This window comes from Protopterus annectens, chromosome 5.part0 (assembly GCF_019279795.1).
Source record: "Protopterus annectens isolate FY-2018-M chromosome 5.part0, PAN1.0, whole genome shotgun sequence".
In the NCBI taxonomy this organism is placed as follows: Eukaryota; Metazoa; Chordata; order Ceratodontiformes; family Protopteridae; genus Protopterus; species Protopterus annectens.
In genome coordinates this window covers 1077368036-1077391023 of record NC_056735.1, presented here as the reverse complement: position 1 = coordinate 1077391023, position 22988 = coordinate 1077368036, and positions in this window count along the sequence as shown.

The following is a 22988-nucleotide window of genomic DNA, read 5'->3' as shown; positions in this document are numbered from 1 at the left end:
AATACACCAAACTTATTATTTACATCCCTGCTGTTACCATAACTAGAGCTTTCATTCACTCCATGATTATCAGGTCTTTATGTTGACATAGCTGAAATACTATTATTACACTGTCTCACATCAATATGAAATATATTTAAAATAATTAAGTGAAACTGTGTTGGGTGAAAAAACAGTTGTTATTAAAAAGTAGGTAGTAATATTAAAAAACATCCTGAGAATAAGGTGGACAATAACAAAGTTACTGGTGCAGGTACGAAGACTTGTGGGAGATGTACCCAACCCCACTATATCATTAAAGCTCACAGTATTACTTTGACTAATAATAAAATTAATTTTTGTTTCCATCTTAAGGGGAATTGTTTTACCAACAGGGTGGTTTAGCTAGCTGAATGTGAAACATGTTGCGGGTTTTATGTTGGTAAAACTGAAAGGGCACTAAAAAGTAGGATTTATGGGCATACCTATGAAATTAAAAACAGAAAAGAAATAAATGCCTTATACAGACATTCAGTAGCTTGTAATGGTTTTGTGGGCTTCAGATTTGGCATCCTAGATACTATAAGTATTGACTTAAGAGGGGGAGATTGGAAGAATCTCCATTGCAAAAGGGAGTTACAATGGCAGTTGAGGTTGGCTGCAAATTTTCCACCTGGTCTAAACGATTCTATCTCTTTAATACCAGCACTAAAGGAAAAGGCTGGAAGGGTATAATGTTCATCATGTCACAAGAATAGCTTTCGGCAAATCTTTCGCTGTTTACATATAATAATGTTTATATATAACAATTTTTAAATTAACTAATAATATTTTAAAGCAAGCAAGGTAAATGTCTACATTATAAACTTACACTTTTTAACAAAACATTTTTTCTGTCTAATTTGTGATTTAAAATATGTGATTTTTTTAGAGGTGTTATTGTTTATAAAGACTACCAAACTGAATTGGATTTTGTGCTATTTAAATGGTTAGAGTGATTGTTTATTTTTTTATTCTGATGAAGTCTCCTGTGCGAGGGATGAAAACACTGTCTTTGTGTATTTCTATTAATAAAGCAGAGTCTTCCTCACAGCCTCTGTCGGTGTGTTCCTGTTTGTTAGGTGTATCATGGTACACACTACACCTTTGGTTTGGAATGAAAGCTGCCTATCCACCCCCCCCCCGACCCCCAGAAAGAATATATTAAAGTTTGAGGTATACATTTTAAAACAAACAGAAGTGTAATAACAATACAAAAAGAAAACATTTTCAGATTAATAATAATTACTCTGCATTGGTGACTACACAGATGGATAAGTGAGGTACCAGATTCCGGTGGTACATATTAGCTGTTCTGAAAGCTGTCATTTCTGTATTTGTAAACATTTAAATTGCTTTACATTTAAAGCTCTTCATAAACTTTTCTTTCTTATTGAAATACGTTGTGAATTCTAGTTAGGTAAACCCTTTTCATTGATTGTTTTGCACTGTAATTCAGTGCTGGGAAATTCCCAGTGTGCACAGCTTTACTACACCCAGGTATGCTTCTGCACATCTACCACGTCCCCCTTTCCCAACACCCACATCATTTCCATTACAGCACTTAATCTCTACCCACAATTTTACTCAGAAAGGCAGTAATGCACAACAAAACATTAGTCATCACTGCTGGCAGCAATGACTCCTTCTGCTGCTATATTTACAGTGCACTGTCATACTTCACATTACAAAGGCAGACTTCCAACATCCTTCTTGGCTACTAACATCTGCTTTTAGCACATTGCAAGGCTAACATCTTTGTTGGCTACCTCATTCTAAATGTTTTCACATCCTTTAGTGGCTGCGAAAGACCCTTGTTCACAGTCTTTCCCTTGATTTCAGCAAGAGCAAACTTGCCTATCTCAGATTTCTCTATGCTGTTTTCTTTCTTTCATTTGCTCAGTTTAACTACAAAAAAACATCAGTTTACAATATCATATTTTCTCATCTCTCCAGCTTTTGACTTTTATAAGAAACTTTACAAACCTGATGCAGAATCATTAAGCTTTACTATTACTTTAGATTAAACACATTTTGTTACTTTTCCTGAAAATAACAAAACAGTTTCTTGGGGCAAAATGACTCATCCAAAAATAGTACTAATCCTTTTGTGGTTTATTTTGGATCTGCATTCCTGCCTCTAACTTGTGGAAACCCTTCTTGTTACATCTACTCCTAGCTTTCATTGTCCAATAAATAATCTACACAGTCTGGATTACACAATCAAACTTCCTGACATTCCTTGCCTCCTTTTGTGTACTATTATTTAATTTTGTTCCAGAACAGTTCTGTACTCCAATCCTCCTCTTACAGAACTACTCAAACATATCTCAATCTTTCAAAATAAAGAAGAACAGTATACGTTTTGTACTAAAATTTAAACTATCTAGAGATATACAAATAATTCTAGGTCTGGTCAGACCTCTGCAATTCTCTCTTAGCATGTTTAGAAATAAACAGCATGAAAAGCATTTAGATAACTCAAACAACTTGGTTACTTACAGAAAAACCTCACCTCCTAGCTGTTATTGAGTCAAGACATAAGAATGACCATTGACTACTCACATTTATTCAAAAACTACTCCATTCATACTGAGAACAGACCAGGCCTCAGAACTGGAAGTCTAGTACTGCTCAAATTAACAATGATCAATACATAGTTATCTTTCAGGTGTTAAAATTTAATAAAGACAAAGAATGATGCCCCTAACTAGCTGAAACTTCATTTTACTCTAGGAAATGCACTTATCTGTATGTAAGTGTGATCTATATTCCCACATCCTCATTAATAATATTAATAAAATACTTTTTGAAGGATATGTACCTTATGACTTCCCCCAAAAGTACAGAACTTGGCCCAAGTCCACCCAGCTACATAAACCTTAGCCTTACTAATCAACACCTGTTTATCAGAATTACTAACCGACCTAGCTCTACCTTAGATAACACTTCTGCTATAAATCTTACAGTAATCAACATTGCTTACTGTTGCTTCAAAGTCTTAGTTCTTAATTGCTTGAGTAATAACTGCCCAATCATTTCATTTTTGATTCTTTAAAAGTATTAACACTTTTCTAAAAGTTGTACTTGAAGGCTCCCTTCCCAAATTAAATGAGTCCACCCTACATTGTACATGAAATGATAACAGCAGGACACCCTGTTTTAAAGTAAAAACCCTCTTAAAGCCTTGTCTTAATTTTTGTATTAATTATCAATAGTCTAAGGCAATTTCTTCTCAAAGACTGACAGATGTCTTAGAGAGCAGATTTGTCCAGGGCCTACATTTAAAAGGCACATAGTATTACAACAACTCCAGAATAACAACATACCTTTGAAATAAACAGATTGTTGTAGCATCCTTACCTAAACATTATTGGAAAACACTTAATAATTTAACATGTCACATCTTCAATGAAACAAATAGCCAGCACTCAACTGGAGCAAACATATTTTGATGTAAAAAAAGACCAGTTTTGGCCCAATGGCCTTTTTCAATGTAAAACACCAACACTACATAAATCACCTTATATATCCAAATATAATGGAATAATTAAACCCCATTAAACAATTATTATAAATGTTCATTAAGACCAGGTGAAAATAGTTCTCCCAATTTCACAATCCAAGATTTTTCTTTTCTGTTTAACACATTATGCCAACCACATTTCATGATCCATGTCCCAAAATTCTATCAATGACAATAAATTTAAAAGTCTGACCAACATAAAAGGCTGTGCATGAGTAGACAGCCAGATAAACTGCCCAATCACTGTTACAGTTGCCAAACATTCTCATGGAAAAAAACTTTAGATGTATTTCTACTTGAAAACTCCTTTGTTTGACAAATATATTTACAGAAAAAACAATTATAGTACATTATATAGAAAACCCCATCATGCAAATACGTTGCTATACACCTCCAGTTGTCATCTCAAACATATTACAGCCAATATACCCAAATCACAGTTTATGAGAATACACAGATCTGTTCAGATACTGAAGATTATATACATTTTGATAAAGACTTAATAAATCATTTTAGTGAACATGGCTATTCAGTGGCTAAGGTTAGACAGACCAGGAGGGAGGCATAATTATTTTAAAGAAGTGAGCTTCTTAAATATAGAAATCATGGCCTTTGTTCAGATAACAAGATCAGATTTACCACTACCTATGGCAGAAACACTCAATGCATTTTTAGATTTGGTACAACATTGGGACAGTCTTTTGACAGATGATAGATTATGTGAGTTATTAGGTCAAAGATGTTCATTTCCTTTCGTAAAGGTAAAACTCTAGGTAGTTATTTTAGCCATTATAAACACTTTTTGCCTTCAACACACTTTGTACAAACTACGATAGATGGCACACAATTGGCTGGATGTCACCCTTGTGGTCATTGTTCTTTCTGTAAATATATTTGTCAAACGAAGGAGTTTTCAAGTAGAAATACATCTAAAGTTTTTTCCATAAGAATGTTTGGCAACTGTAACAGTGATTGGGCAGTTTATCTGGCTGTCTGCTCATGCACAGCCTTTTATGTTGATCAGACCTCCAGACCTTTAAAATTGCATATTTCAGAACATCTAAGTAGTATTAGAAATAAATATTCAGCTAATGCTTTATATAAACATACCATTACACATAAGACACCTACCTTTACATTTACTGTCATTGATAGAATTTTGGGACATAGATCAATGAAAAGTAGTTGTCATAATGTGTTAAACAGAAAAGAAAAATCTTGGAATATGAAACTGGGAGGACTGTTTTCATCTGGTCTTAATGAACATTTGTAATAATTGTTTAATGGGGTTTAATTATCCCATTATATTTGGATATATAAGGTGATTTATGTACTGTTGGTGTTTTACATTGAAAAAGGCCATTGGGCCGAAACCGGTCTGTTTTTGTACGTTAAAAGATGTTTGCTCCAGTCAAGTGCTGGCTATTTGTTTTATTACATTTTGCTTTTTGAGTCTGAGCACCTGTCATCCTTGCAGACGTCTTGGTTTGGGGACAATTTCAATGAAACCCATACCACTGACCCAGGACCCAAACCTCTTCCTTCAAATTAGTTAAAGACTACCTAGATTACCTCATTACTTAATCAGTCAACAAATACCTCAAATTTGTTCCAACTACTTCATGCAACAAACACCTTTGTACTGACATTTTGCTCAGCTCTGTCAAACCTTCTATATCAAACACAGTTTAACTAAAAGTGTTCATAAAGTCTTAAATGCTTGAACAACAGGACTGCTGCTAAGTTTGACATGATGCATCCTGCACTATTAAGGATGACAACCCTTGCAATTGATAGCTCACTCACATTTTTAATTTGTCTTTCACTACATGCTATATTCCATTACCTTTTAAATACTCATTTACCTCTGGTCACTTCATCTTCTTCCTTCTCTCAGGATTTTAGACCAATTGCCAATCTATGCCTTTTAAGAAAAATAATGTCATTCTAAGGGGATCCAGTAGTTATTCTAAGGGGTCCAGTATTTGTCTGCCTGGGACGACATGATCGACAGACCACGATGCTTTGCCAGAGATGGCCGGCACCTGTCGCCCTTGGGATTCCGGACGCTGGCTAAGGCTCTTGCCACCCCTTTAGTGTCTTTTTTAGGCAAGGTTCAAATGACAAATTCACCACCATAACAGGTACAAGCAAGCAAAATCTGAGCGTAATGCTACTCAGTGCTAGAAGTCTAAACCTCAAAATGCACTCACTCGAGGCACTCCTTAAAATTGAGAACATCGACATCTGTGCCATGACAGAGACCTGGTTCAAAGCTCTAGAGAGCACCCCTGCATTACCAGGCTATAATTCATACCACACCTTTCGGCCACCTAATCCGGAACGAAGCACTAAAGGTGGAGGTGTGTCCATATTCTTTAAGGATATCCACACCTCCAGGCTAGTTGCACAGCATAATGCATCCGAGATTATTCAAGTGCAACTAACTCTGGGCAAGACCACAATCCAAATTGTAGCTTGCTACAGACCCCCCCACCATGCCCCAAGATTCCCACTCCTCATTTCTTGATACATTGGAAAGTATTAGGGTGCATCCCAACACCCTAATAATAGGCGATTTCAACTACCCCACCATTACATGGGAAAACTACTCATGTACCAACTCTTTTGTTCAACGTTTTCTGGAATTCATAAATTCCAATGCCTTGGATCAACGTATTCACACCCCCACCAGAGGCAGCAATATCCTAGACCTGGTCATTACCAACATGGGCAACAGGTGTTCCACACCAGAGGTCAAGTCCTCATTGGTCAGATCCAACCAGAAGCTAATCACCGTAGACATCCACATCCCACCCCCACCCCTAATTAGGGAAACCACTGTAACTTCTCCAAAGCCAACTTCACATTTCTTAAGACAGAAGTGGCAAACATCATGACACCCATGCAGACGGACAATAGAGTTACGACTGATGAATCCTACACAAATGCACTTTATAAGCACTTACATGAGTGCATGGATCATGCTATCCTTAATAGAACCAAGATGCTATCCTCCAAAAAAAGGAAGCGAATCTGGTGGTCCTCTGCCATAAACAAACTCTACAACAGAAGAAAGAAACTGTTGCAAAAAAGAGTAAAATCCCATGACTGGAGGAACTCCCTGGTCAACCTCAGTAAGAAGCTGAAACCCCTTATAAAATCCTCCAAAGCTAGTTACAAAAACAAAATTGCCACAACACTCAGATCTGCTTTGACTTACAGTACAATGGCACTAAATATACAGAACCAACTGATATTGCCAACATCCTGGCAGATGGGAGTATTACTCCCCTCTCACCCACTAAAGGGCCCATCTTTATACCAGAAGAATGCAAAGTTCCTGTAATTACAGCTGCACAGGTAAAAACCTCACTCTCCAAAGCCAAGAACATGGAATCCATGGGACCTGACAACATCCCAGGCTGCCTTCTACATGAACTACAGAATGAACTGGCACCCCACCTAAGTACCATGTTCAATCATAGCCTCACCTCAGGCTTTGTGCCCATTGAATGGCACACTGCGATGGTTATTCCACTCCACAAAGGGGGGGGGCTACAACAAACCCCGGGAACTACCACCCCATTAGCCTGACGAGCCTGGTCTGCAAGGCCATAGAACGTATCATCATGGAACTCATAAACAAAGACATTGGAGATCTCCAAACTCTGGACCCCACACAGTTCGGGTTTGTAAAAGGCAGATCATGTCTCCTAAACCTGATTACAGTCACCAAAGCCATAGATGAGGGTAAGGTGGTTCACACAGCCTATCTAGATCTCGCCAAGGCGTTTGACACCATCCCCCACTGTGGAATTATAGATAAACTCACCAAACTAGTCATAAATCCCTATATCACAAGACGGGTTGCCAACTGGCTTACTGAAAGAACCCACACTGTGAAAGCAGCAGACTCCAAATCAGACTTCAGACCAGTGACAAGTGGAGTACCACAGGGTTCAGTCCTGGTTCGTCTCCTGTTTGGTATCTACTTCTCTGAAGTACAGGCCAACAAAGAAGGCCTTTGGCTGACTAAATTCACAGACGACTGCAAACTAGGAGCCATAATCGAAACTTCTAATGATGTGGACATCCTACAAAAGGGCCTTACTGAGACAGATGCCTGGTGTCAAAGCCATGGTCTCAAGCTCAATGCCAAAAAGTGCATTGTCATCCCCTTTGGTAAAAACTCTGTACCCATGAACTACCACATAGGCGGTAGTCTACTTAACACAGAAAGTGTGATAAGAGACCTTGGGACACAGGTGGACAGTAGTCTCCCTTTGATGATCACATCTCCACAGTGGTCAGGAAATCCTTCTATGTGGCACACCTCATCACAAAAGGTTTCTCATCCAGAAAAAAAGAGGTCATTGTTCCCCTCTACTCAATCACTCATTAGACCCATTATAGAGTACACTGCCCCTTTTGGTATGTACCTCACAAGACATCTACAACAACTGGAAAGGCCGCAAAAATACCTCACAAAGAGGATTACTGGCCTCAAACAGATGCCTTACGCAGACTCTCTCAAAAAACTCTGCTTTACTCCATTGCATATCGCCTGCTCAGAGGTGATCTCTGCCTAACATACAAAGCTATGTCAAACCCAGAGCTGTTGGACATGCTCCACTTAAAGAAATCCCAATACCTGTGAGCTACATGCTCTAGGGACCTAAACCTTGTCACCACAATAAACAGAATATGTTGGAGGGATAGATTCCTGTCCCAGAGACTTCCCACACTCTGGAACAGACTACCTATTTATGTCAAACAGAGCTCCTCATTAGCACTCTTCAAGAAAAATCTTGATGATTGGATGAGTAATAGGAAATTCACCCTGGGGATCACTTCTGTGGTTTTGCTTGACAGGGGTACAGGAAAATAATTTTCTTGGGTGGCGAAAGCCAGGGTACCTTTTTGGCTAGGCTTGCATAGGCCCTAGGGCCAATCTAGTACCTACCTATGAACCTATGAATAAAAGCTGACCAATGAAAAAGGAACGCATCAACAGAGGCTGTGAGGAAGACTCTTCTTTATTAATAGAATCACACAAAGACATTAAGCGCTTTTGTCCATCACACAGGAGACTTCATCAGAATAAAAAAAAACTATCACTCTAACCATTTAAATAGCTCAAAATCCAGTTAAATTGGTAGTCTTTCTAATCAATAACACCTCTAAAAAGCATCACATTTTAAATCACAAATAAGATAGGAAAAATGTTTTGTTAAAAATGTAAATTTATAATGTAAACATTTATCTTGCTTGCTTTAAAATATTAACGAAATTAAAAATCATTATATATAAACATTATTATATGTAAACAGGGAAGGATTTGCAGAAAGCTATTCCTGTAACATGGTGAACATTATACCCTTTCAGCCTTTTCCTTTAGAGCTGGTATTAAAGAGATAGAATCTTTTAGATCAGGGGGAAAATTTGCAGCCAACCTCAACTGCCATTGTAACTTCCTTTTGCACAGGAGATTCTTCCAATCTCCCCCTCTTAACTCAATCTAGGATGCCAAATCGGAATCCCACAAAACCATTACAAACTACTGAATGTCTGTTTAAGGCATTTGTTTCTTTCCTGTTTTTAATTTCATAGGTATACTCATAAATCCTATTTTTTAGTGCCCTTTCAGTTTTACCAACACAGAACCTGCAACATGTTTCAAATTTAGCCAGGTAAACCATCCTGTTGGTAGACAAATTTTTCTTAAGAAAATTAATTTTTGCTTCCATCTTATTAGCCAAAGTAAAATTTGAGCTTTAATGATATAGGGGCATTGGGTACATCTCCCACAAGGCTTTGTACCCACACCAATAACTTTTTTTTATTGTCCACCTCATTCTCCAGAAGTTTTTTTAATATTACTATCTGCTTTGTTAATAAAAACTGTTTTTTCACCCAACGGGTCTATATTAGAACACCAAACTTTCAAAACTTCGAGTGTTCTAATATCGAACCCTAGCCATTGAAAATTTAAAACACCGAACATACAGAACAGTGAATTTTTTCCTAGGGAAAAAATTCACTGTTCCAAAACACATACACACAACACAAGCACACCAAACAAACAGCAATCCAAACACATACACCTAAACTCTTACACCTAACCCTACACTAAACTATACATACACCACTAACTATCCACTTACCTTAACCCAAACCCTAACCCTAAGGTCCATCACTATCACACAGTCACCTCATCAGTGCCCTAACCCTAACTCACCTACCCCGCCCTAACCCTCACTTCCACACAATCATACACTTACCTGACCCTAACCCTAACTCACCTAACCTGCCCTAACCCTCACGTCCACACAATCGCATACTTACCTGAACCTGACCCGTAACTTTCCACCACAGCGCTGAAAATACTGAAGCAACAGAAACGGACAACCAAATCATTTCCCTAGGAAAAAATTCTGTTTTCTGTTTCTTCAATATTTTCAGCATTCGCTGAAAATGGGTCGATATTAGAACACTCAAAGTTTTGAAACTTTGGTGTTCTAATATAGACCCCCTAAAAACATATCCCTTCATTTAATTAGTTCTTCTCTAATATCATCAGGCTGCAATGTCATACAAGCAATCACTATGGCTTGTCCTTTTATCAAGCTCTTTTACTGTGATAAAGGGTGACTGCTGGAAAAGTGGACATATGAGTTAAAAAAGGTGCTTTTTCAATAAATAGTGGATTTAAAACCTGATGGCTTATGTGAAATAGCAGTATTTAAATAATGTATACAATTGGCACTATATTCATGTGTGAATGTCAAAAATGAAGTAGTCTTATTTAGATATTCAATAAAATCTGATATTGTTTCCGTATTACCCTTCCATAAAATATATATCTGGTGTATAGTTTAATACCGTTCCAAAATTCACTTTGAAAAACATATTTCTATTCCCATCCCAAAAGTACAAGCTGCCCCCATTGCACCACCTCTCACCTATTGAAAATATTGGCGCTCAAACAATATAATATTGTTTTCTAAAATCAATGCCATCAAGTCACAACTTAACTCTTCCCTGAATATCACCTCACAATTACCATTTTTCAATTTCCACTATGTGATCCTTGGTGCTGCCCTACCATTCACCCTCCTCTTCTTGATCACCAATGTCATCCTACAAACTGCCATCCTATGCTGCCTAACTACACTTTCGCCTGCCACCACTTTACAGTCTCCAATCTCACCTTTAAATGAATACATTCTTTTAAATAAGTAGTTTCCATTTGGAAACATTTTAGTTTAATAAGTCTTTTTTTCAAAGAAATAAATCATATCCTTGAGGGAATTAAATTAATCTCTATTAGTTCCATCATCATTTTTTTCACTTCCCATAACTGGTTCATGAAAGCTGAAACTTTGAACCATGAATACACCAAACTTATTATTTACATCCCTACTGTTAAAATAACTAGAGCTTTCATTCATGATTATCAGCTCTTTGTGTTGACATAGCTGAAATACTATTATTACACTGTCTCACATTAATATGAAATATATTTAAAATAATTAAGTGAAACTGTGTTGGGTGAAAAAAACAGTTTTTATTAAAAAGTAGGTAGTAATATTAAAAAACATCCTGAGAATAAGGTCGACAATAACAAAGTTACTGGTGCAGGTATGAAGACTTGTGGGAGATGTACCCAACTCCACTATGTCATTAAAGCTCACAATATTACTTTGACTAATAATAAAATTAATTTTTGTTTCCATCTTAAGGGGAATTGTTTTACCAACAGGGTGGTTTAGCTACCTGAACGTGAAACATGTTGCGGGTTTTATGCTGGTAAAACTGAAAGGGCACTAAAAAGTAGGATTTATGAGCATACCTATGAAATTAAAAACAGAAAAGAAATAAATGCCTTATACAGACATTCAGTAGCTTGTAATGGTTTTGTGGGCTTCAGATTTGGCATCCTAGATACTATAAGTATTGACTTAAGAGGGGGAGATTGGAAGAATCTCCATTGCAAAAGGGAGTTACAATGGCAGTCGAGGTTGGCTGTAAATTTTCCACCTTGTCTAAATGATTCTATCTCTTTAATACCAGCACTAAAGGAAAAGGCTGGAAGGGTATAATGTTCATCATGTCACAAGAATAGCTTTCGGCAAATCTTTCCCTGTTTATATATAGTAATGTTTATATATAACAATTTTTAAATTAACTAATAATATTTTAAAGCAAGCAAGGTAAATGTCTACATTATAAACTTACACTTTTTAACAAAACATTTTTTCTGTCTAATTTGTGATTTAAAATATGTGATTTTTTTTTTAGAGGTGTTATTGTTTATAAAGACTACCAAACTGAATTGGATTTTGTGCTATTTAAATGGTTAGAGTGATTGTTTTTTTTTTTTTATTCTGATGAAGTCTCCTGTGCGAGGGATGAAAACACTTAATGTCTTTGTGTATTTCTATTAATAAAGCAGAGTCTTCCTCACAGCCTCTGTCGGTGTGTTCCTTTTTTGTTTTTTAGGTGTATCATGGTACACACTACACCTTTGGTTTGGAATGAAAGCTGCCTATCCACCCCCCCCCCAACCCCCAGAAAGAATATATTAAAGTTTGAGGTATACATTTTAAAACAAACAGAAGTGTAATAACAATACAAAAACAATTTTTTTTCAGATTAATAATAATTACTCTGCATTGGTGACTACACAGATGGATAAGTGAGCTACCAGATTCCGGTGGTACATATTAGCTGTTCTGACCTTTAACTAAAGCTCACATTTCTGTATTTGTAAACATTTAAATTGCTTTACATTTAAAGCTCTTCATAAACCTTTCTTTCTTATTGAAATACTTTGTGAATTCTAGTTAGGTAAACCCTTTTCATTGATTGTTTTGCACTGTAATTCAGTGCTGGGAAATTCCCAGTTTGCACAGCTTTACTACACCCAGGTACGCTTCTGCACATCTACCACGTCCCCCTTTCCCAACACCCACATCATTTCCGTTACAGCACTTAATCTCTACCCACAATGGCTAACTAAACAATCAACTGTGTCATTTTACTCAGAAAGGCAGTAATGCACAACAAAACATTAGTCATCACTGCTGGCAGCAATGACTCCTTCTGCTGCTATATTTACAGTGCACTGTCATACTTCACATTACAAAGGCAGACTTCCAACATCCTTCTTGGCTACTAACATCTGCTTTTAGCACATTGCAAGGCTAACATCTTTGTTGGCTACCTCATTCTAAATGTTTTCACATCCTTTAGTGGCTGCAAAAGACCCTTGTTCACAGTCTTTCCCTTGATTTCAGCAAGAGCAAACTTGCCTATCTCAGATTTCTCTATGCTGTTTTCTTTCTTTCATTTGCTCAGTTTAACTACAAAAAACATCAGTTTACAATATCATATTTTCTCATCTCTCCAGCTTTTGACTTTTATAAGAAACTTCACAAACCTGATGCAGAATCATTAAGCTTTACTATTACTTTAGATTAAACACATTTTGTTACTTTTCCTGAAAATAACAAAACAGTTTCTTGCGGCAAAATGACACATCCAAAAATAGTACTAATCCTTTTGTGGTTAATTTTGGATCTGCATTCCTGCCTCTAACTTGTGGAAACCCTTCTTGTTACATCTACTCCTAGCTTTCATTGTCCAATAAATAATTTACAAAGTCTGGATTACACAATCAAACTTCCTGACATTCCTTGCCTCCTTTTGTGTACTATTATTTAATTTTGTTCCAGAACAGTTCTGTACTCCAATCCTCCTCTTACAGAACTACTCAAACATATCTCAATCTTTCAAAACAAACAAGAACAGTATACGTTTTGTACTAAAATTAAAACTATCTAGAGATATACAAATAATTCTAGGTCTGCTCAGACCTCTGCAATTCTCTCTTAGCATGTTTAGAAATAAACAGCATGAAAAGCATTTAGATAACTCAAACAACTTGGTTACTTACAGAAAAACCTCACCTCCTAGCTGTTACTGAGTCAAGACACAAGAATGACCATTGACTACACACATTTATTCAAAAACTACTCCATTCATACTGAGAACAGACCAGGCCTCAGAACTGGAAGTCTAGTACTGCTCAAATTAACAATGATCTATACATAGTTATCTTTCAGGTGGTAAAATTTAATAAAGACAAAGAATGATGCCCCTAACTAGCTGAAACTTCATCTTACTCTAGGAAACACACTTATCTGTATGTAAGTGTGATCTATATTCCCATATCCTCATTAATAATATTAATAAAATACTTTTTGAAGGATATGTACCTTATGACTTCCCCCAAAAGTACAGAACCTGGTCCATGTCCACCCAGCTACATAAACCTTAGCCTTACTAATCAACACCCGTTTATCAGGATTACTAACCGACCTAGCTCTACCTTAGATAACACTTCTGCTATAGATCCTACAGTAATCAACATTGCTTACTGTTGCTTCAAAGTCTTAGTTCTAAATTGCTTGAGTAATAACTGCCCAATCATTTCATTTTTGATTCTTTAAAAGTATTAACACTTTTCTAAAAGTTGTACTTGAAGGCTCCCTTCCCAAATTAAATGAGTCCACCCTACATTGTACACAAAATGATAACAGCAGGACAACCTATTTTAAAGTAAAAACCCTCTTAAAGCCTTGTCTTACTTTTTTTTATTAATTATCAGTAGTCTAAGGCAATCTCTTCTCAAAGACTGACAGATGTCTTAGAGAGCAGATTTGTCCAGGGCCTACATTTAAAAGGCACATAGAATTACAACAACTCTAGAATAACAACACACCTTTGAAATAAACAACTCCAGAATAACAACATACCTTTGAAATAAACAGATTGTTGTAGCATCCTTACCTAAACATTATTGGAAAACAATGATTTAACACGTCACATCTTCAATGAAACAAATAGCCAGCACTCAACTGGAGCAAACATATTTTAATGTAAAAAAACAGACCAGTTTTGGCCCAATGGCCTTTTTCAATGTAAATCACCAACAGTACATAAATCACCTTATATATCCAAATATAATGGAATAATTAAACCCCATTAAACAATTATTATAAATGTTCATTAAGACCAGGTGAAAATAGTCCTCCCAATTTCACAATCCAAGATTTTTCTTTTCTTTTTAACACATTATGCCAACCACATTGCATGATCCATGTCCCAAAAATTCTATCAATGACAATAAATTTAAAAGTCTGACCAACATAAAAGGCTGTGCATGAGTAGACAGCCAGATAAACTGCCCAATCACTGTTACAGTTGCCAAACATTCTTATGGAAAAAACTCTGGATGTATTTCTACTTGAAAACTCCTTTGTTTGACAAACATATTTACAGAAAAAACAATTATAGTACATTATATAGAAAATCCCATCATGCAAATATGTTGCTATACACCTCCAGTTGTCATCTCAAACATATTACAGCCAATATACCCAAATCACAGTTTATGAGAATACACAGATCTGTTCAGATACTGAAGATTATATACATTTTGATAAAGACTTAATAAATCATTTTAGTGAACATGGCTATTCAGTGGCTAAGGTTAGACAGACAAGGAGGGAGGCATAATTATTTTAAAGAAGTGAGCTTCTTAAATAAAGAAATCATGGCCTTTGTTCAGATAACAAGATCAGATTTAATACTACCTATGGCAGAAACACTCAATGCATTTTTAGATTTGGTACAACATTGGGACAGTTTTTTGACAGATGATAGATTATGTGAGTTACTCGGTCAAAGATGTTCATTTCCTTTCGTAAAGGTAAAACTCTAGGTAGTTATTTTAGCCATTATAAACACTTTTTGCCTTCAACACACTTTGTACAAACTACGATAGATGGCACACAATTCGCTTGATGTCACCCTTGTGGTCATTGTTCTTTCTGTAAATATATTTGTCAAACGAAGGAGTTTTCAAGTAGAAATACATCTAAAGTTTTTTCCATAAGAATGTTTGGCAACTGTAACAGTGATTGGGCAGTTTATCTGGCTGTCTGCTCATGCACAGCCTTTTATGTTGATCAGACCTCCAGACCTTTAAAATTGCATATTTCAGAACATCTAAGTAGTATTAGAAATAAATATTCAGCTAATGCTTTATATAAACATACCATTACACATAAGACACCTACCTTTACATTTACTGTCATTGATAGAATTTTGGGACATAGATCAATGAAAAGTAGTTGTCATAATGTGTTAAACAGAAAAGAAAAATCTTGGAATGTGAAACTGGGAGGACTGTTTTCTCCTGGTCTTAATGAACATTTGTAATAATTGTTTAATGGGGTTTAATTATCCCATTATATTTGGATATATAAGGTGATTTATGTACTGTTGGTGTTTTACATTGAAAAAGGCCATTGGGCCGAAACTGGTCTGTTTTTGTACATTAAAAGATGTTTGATCCAGTCGAGTGCTGGCTATTTGTTTTATTACATTTTGCTTTTTGAGTCTGAGCACCTGTCATCCTTGCAGAGGTCTTGGTTTGGGGACATCTTCAATGAAACCCATACCACTGACTCTGGACCCAAACCTCTTCCTTCAAATAAGTTAAAGACTATCTAGATTACCTCATTACTTAATCAGTCAACAAATACTCCAATTTGTTCCATCTACTTCATGCAACAAACACCTTTGTACTGACATATTGTTTTGCTCAGCTCTGTCAAACCTTCTATATTAAACACAGTTTAACTAAAAGTGTTCATAAAGTCTTAAAAGCTTGAACAACAGGACTGCTGCTAAGTTTGACATGATGCATCCTGCACTATTAAGGATGACAACCCTTGCAATTGATAGCGCACTCACATTTTTAATTTGTCTTCCACTACATGCTATATTCCATTACCTTTTAAATACTCATTTACCTCTGGTCACTTCATCTTCTTCCTTCTCTCAGGATTTTAGACCAATTGTTAATCTATGACTTTTTAAAAAAGTAATGTCATTCTAAGGGGAACCAGTAGTTATTCTAAGGGGATCCAGTATTTGTCTGCCTGGGAAAACATGATCGACAGACCACGATGCTTTGCCAGAGATGGCCTGCACCTGTCGCCCTTGGGATTCCAGACACTGGCTAAGGCTCTTGCCACCCCTTTTAATGACTTTTTTAGGCAAGGTTCAAATGACAAATTGACCACCGTAACAGGTACAAGCAAGCAAAATCTGAGGGTAATGCTACTCAGTGCTAGAAGTCTAAACCTCAAAATGCACTCACTCGAGGCACTCCTTAAAATTGAGAACATCGACATCTGTGCCGTGACAGAGACCTGGTTCAAAGCTCCAGAGAGCACCCCTGCATTACCAGGCTATAATTCATACCACACCTTTCGGCCACCTAACCCGGAACGTAGCACTAAAGTTGGAGGTGTGTCCATATTCTTTAAGGATATCCACACCTCCAGGCTAGTTGCACAGCATAATGCATCCAAGATTATTCAAGTGCAACTAACTCTGGGCAAGACCACAATCCAAATTGTAGCTTGCTACAGACCCCCCACCATGCCCAAAGATTCTCACTCCTCATTTCTTGATACACTGGAAAGTATTAGGGTACAACCCAACACCCTAATAATGGGCGAATTCAACTACCCCACCATTAACTGGGAAAACTGCTCATGTACCAACTCTTTTGCTCAACGTTTTCTGGAATTTATAAATTCCAATGCCTTGGATCAACTTATTCACACCCCCACCAGAGGCAGCAATATCCTAGACCTGGTCATTACCAACATGGGCAACAGGTGTTCCACATCAGAGGTCAAGTCCTCATTGGTCAGATCCAACCAGAAGCTAATCACCCTAGACATCCACATCCCACCCCCACCCCTAATTAGGGAAACCACTGTAACTTCTCCAAATCCAACTTCACATTTCTAAAGACAGAAGTGGCAAACATCATGACACCCATGCAGTCGGACAATAGAGGTACGACTGCTGAATCCTACACAAATGCACTTTATAAGCACTTACATGAGTGCATGGATCATGCTATCCCTAAGAGATCCAAGATGCTATCCTCCAAAAAAAGGAAGCGAATCTGGTGGTCCTCTGCCATAAACAAACTCTACAACATAAGAAAGAAACTGTTGCAAAAAAGAGTAAAATCCCATGACTGGAGGAACTCCCTGGTCAACCTCAGTAAGAAGCTGAAACCTTATAAAATCCTCCAAAGCTAGTTACAAAAACAAAATTGCCACAACACTCAGATCTGCTCTGACTTACAGTACAATGGTACTAAATATACAGAACCAACTGATGTTGCCAACAGTACAATGGTACTAAATATACAGAACCAACTGATGTTGCCAACATCCTGGCAGATAGGTTCAGTGCTAACTTTACCCCCTGTCACCCCCTAGAGGGCCTATCTCTATACCGGAAGAATGCAAAGTTCCTGTAATCATGGCTGCACAGGTAAAAAACACACTCTCAAAGCCAAGAACACAGTATCCATGGGACTTGACAATATCCCAGGCTGTGTTCTACATGAACTACAGAATGAACTGGCAACCTCCCTAAGTACCATGTTCAATCATAGCCTCACCTCAGGCTTTGTGCCCACTGAATGGCGCACCACAATGGTTATCCCACTCCACAGATGGGGAGCCATGACGGACCCCGGAAACTACCACCCCATTAGCCTGATGAGCCTGGTCTGCAAGGCCATGGAATGTATCATCATGAAAATCATAAACAAAGACATTGGTAATCTCCAAACTCTGGACCCTACCCAGTTCGGGTTTGTAAAAGGCAAATCATGTCTCGTAAACCTGATTGACTTCTTTGAAGCAGTCACCAAAGCCATAGATGAGGGTAAGCTGGTTTACACAGCTTATCTAGATCTCTCCAAGGCTTTCAACACCATCCCCAACTCTGAAATTATAGATAAGCTCACTAAACTAGGTATAAATCCCTATGTCACAAGATGGGTTGCCAACTGGATCATGGACAGAACCCACACTGTGAAAGTAGCAGACTCCAAATCCGACTTCAGACCAGTGACAAGTGGAGTACCACAGGGTTCAGTCCTGGGTCCTCTCCTGTTTGGTATTTACTTCTATGAAGTACAGGCTAACACAGAAGGTCTTTGGCTAACAAAGTTTGCAGATGACTGCAAACTAGGAGCCATAATCGAAACTCCTAACGATGTGGACATACTACAAAAGGGCCTCACTGAGACAGATGCCTGGCTTCAAAGCCATGGCCTGAAGCTCAATACCAAAAAGTGTATTGTCATCCCCTTTGGTAAAAACTCTGTACCCATGAACTACCTCATAGCTGGTAGTCTACTTAATGCAGAAAATGTGATAAGAGACGTTGGGACACAGGTGGACAGTAGTCTCTCCTTTGATAATCACATCGCCATAGTGGTCAGGAAATCCTTCTACGTGGCTCACCTCATCATAAAAGGTTTCTCATCCAGAAAAAAAAGAGGTCATTGTTCCCCTCAGCTCATCACTCATTAGACCCATTATAGAGTACAACGCCTCTTTTGGTATGTACCTCACAAGACAACAACTAGAAAGGCCACAGAAATACCTCACAAAGAGGATTACTGGCCTCAAACAGATGCCCTACGCAGACAGTCTCAAAAAACTCCAGCTTTACTTCGTCATATATTGCCTAATCAGAGGCGATCTCTGCCTAACATACAAAGCTATGTCAAACCCATAGCTGTTGGACATGCTCCACTTAAAGAAATCCCAATCCCTCCGAGCTACATGCTCTAGGGACCTAAACCATGTCACCACAATAAACAGAACATGCTGGAGGGATAGATTCCTGTCCCAGAGGCTTCCCATACTCTGGAAAAGACTACCTATCTATGTCAAACAGAGCTCCTCATTAGCACCCTTCAATAAAAATCTTGATGATTGGATGGGAAATAGGAAATTCTCCCCAGGGATCACATCTGTGGCTCTGCTTGACAGAGGCACAGGAAAATAATTTTCTTGGGTGGCAAAAGCCCGGGTACATTTTTGGCTATGCTTATATAGGCCCTAGGGCAAATAGCCTAGTACCTACCTATGAACCTATGTATAAACTAATGTTTTACACAGTAAATAGATGTGGGCAACTATCAGATACACAACATGCTTTTCATAAAAAGTTAAACACAATGGCAACTCTGCATATGGTAACTGAGTCAGTCTTTAGCAACAGCTATAAATCACCAAGACATGTAATGGACTCCTCAGCGGAGTATTCCTTACTACACAGCAAGATGGATTTATTCACAATACAGATATACTCCCCTTGGCCAAGTGAAGCTCTTAAGTAAATCTTGATGTAATTATATATTGTGTAATAGAATTTTGCCCATTCTGACAGCAGTGTCAAAAAGTTTAACCCCCCAGAGATTTTGTATTCTAGAGATGAATGAAGAAGAACATTTTGTGGCCACTAAAGGGAAGATTAAATTAGGAATGCTGGCTGTCAGTGCAGAGAAGACATAAGTCACTCACTTTCTAATTTCTTAAAATGTTTAGTTTTTTTAATACCTTCACAGGAATTGACTGCATTCCTAAGTCACTGGACTTTTAAAATACATGAAATAAAATTGGTATTTGCTTAGAATATTCTTCTGAGCTCCAAAATGTGCCTAGAATTTCTGCTTTCTGCAATTAACTTTCAGTTGCCAACCATAGCTCTCAACCTTCCACCTCCAAAATGAGGAACACGCCTTCATAATGTGGAACAAATGGGCAAAATGTGGAACAGATACTAAGGGTTTGCTAACAACTTCAACTAGGAAGGTCATAGGATGGTTAAATATGCTGGTTTTACTTATAAAGAAGATCCTGTAATGAATTAATATGATTAATTTTTATTTATCATGGATTTCACTTAATTCCTAACACTGAATATGTGACAGACAATTTCAATGTGGAACTTTGAGGAGCTTTGAGGAACATGAACTTTTTATGACCCCAAATGAGGTACGTTCCTCCTCGTAATGAGGTACACTTGAGTGGTATGTTGCCAACAATGGCAGCATGTTTAAGTATGCACATTACTTTTATTAGCTCTTTTGCTACTACTGCTATTGAAACTGTTCGGGTATCTTTATTCCACATTACCCTACTTTCACATATCCAGCTATTTTGTGACTTTAATTCTCTCAGCAGAACAGGACACAATAATTGCATGGTATAAACAGAACAAAAAAGTAGCTTCCACCAAAGCAAATATGTAGTTAAAAGCACTTCCTTTAATAAAACTTTAAAACCACAAGCTGCATATTTGCTTTGGTGGAAGCTACATTTTTGTTCTGTTTGCACCTGGTTTTAAGTAAGGCTTCCTTTAGAAGTGTCTTTTCTCCTTTTTCCTGATAATTACAAGGTATGACTATTTCAGTTGTTAATGCTACTTTTCCTTTTTCTTTCATTACATTATTTGGTTTTCTTTCTTTTACTTACAGGGCTAGTTGTTCTCCAGTTTTACAGTATTTGTGTGAGTCACTAACCAATGGTCTTTCTTATTCTTCTATCGAGGTTAATTTATCAGCCAGTTCAGCATGTCTGCCCATGAATCCTTCTCTTTAAGGCAGTTTCAAGACAGAATGTTGTTAACGGGGTTTTGCATAAGATGCTCAAACTAAACTAGTGGCCCCTTCTTGGGATCTTAATTTTGTGTTAGAGAAGCCAACACTTGCTCCATTTGAATCAGGTAATCTAACCGACTTGAAGTCCTTAAAATAGAAGACAGTTTTACTGATTGCTCTGACCTTTAAAGAGGGGTATCTGAGTTGCAAGCTCTTATGGTGAGTCAGCTCTACCTCATTTTCCATAAGGACTGGATTTCTTCGAGAACTAATCCTTCTTTTATGCTTAAAGTGTTATCCAAGTTTACTTTAAGCCAAACTATCTATCTCCCAGATTTATTTCTTGAACCTAAAAATTAAGGAGAAAGGATACTCCATACATTGGATGTCCACAGGCAATTCAGATACTATATTGACAGAGATAAAACTTTAAGACCGTAGGTGCCGGAAGCTATTGAAGGCTGGGGGGGGGGGGGGTGGCAAGAGGGGCACTTAGTGATTTAAAAAGGGCACTTTTTTAAAAGTATTTACTGCTGCTACATGAGCATCAGGGTGATGCAAGCTAAGTTTCATTAAGGATAACTGCACATACATTTCTTACAAAATTAGAAATGAAGCCAACCTGTGTTTATATGAGTCAGTATGTGTTAAAGAAGCAATAACTATGTCAAGAATCTAAATGGCAATGCTCAGATCTGCTCTGAGCTAAAACAGAATGGCATTAAATATACTGATCCAAAGGATATTGCCAATATCCTGGCAGATCAATTCAGTGCCAACTTCACCCCCCTCTCACCCCCTAAATGGCCCATCTCAATACCAAAAGATTGCCAAATTCCAGTAATAACGGCCACCCAGGTACAAAACGCACTCTCTAAAGCCAAGAATACCGCATCCATGGGACCAGATGACATCCCGGGCTGTGTACTACATGAACTACAATATGAACTGGCACCTCACCTAAGTGTCATGTTTAATCATAGCCTCACCTCAGGTTTCGTGCCCACTGAGTGGCGCAGAGCTACAGTTATCCCAATCCACAAGGGGGGATCCACCTTGGATCCCGGAAACTACCGTCCCATCAGTCTGACAAGCCTTATCTGCAAGGCCATGGAGCATATTATCATGGAACTTATAAACAAAGACATTGGCAACCTTCAAACACTGGACCCCACCCAGTTTGGGTTTGTGAAGGGCCGATCTTGTCTCCTGAACCTGACTGACTTCTTTGAATCAGTCTCCAGAGCCATGGACAAGGGTAAGGTGGTCCACACAGCCTATCTAGACCTTGCCAAGGCCTTTGACACCATCCCCCACTCTGGAATCATAGATAAACTTACTAAGTTGGGCATTAATCCCTATGTCACCCAATGGGTTGCTAAATGGCTTACTGATAGAACTCACACTGTAAAAGTAGCCGACTGCAAATCCAGCTCCAGACAAGTGACAAGTGGAGTACCTCAGGGTTCAGTCCTGGGGCCGCTCTTGTTTGGCATCTACTTCTCTGAAGTACAGGTCAACACTAAGGGACTCTGGCTAACAAAGTTTGCAGATGACTGCAAACTGGGAGCCATTATTGAATTCCCAAATGATGTGGATACTCTACAAAAGGGCCTTACAGAAACAGATGCTTGGTGCCAGAGCCATGGGCTCAAGCTCAATGCCAAGAAATGTATTGTTATCCCCTTTGGGAAAAACATGTATCCATGAATTACCATAGAGGTGGCAGTACACTAAACACAGAAAGTGTGATAAGAGACTTAGGGACACAGGTGGACAGTGGTCTCACCTTCGATAACCACATCGCCACAACAGTCAGGAAATCCTTCTATGTAGCACACCTCATCACGAAGGGCTTTTCATCCAGAAAGAAGGAGG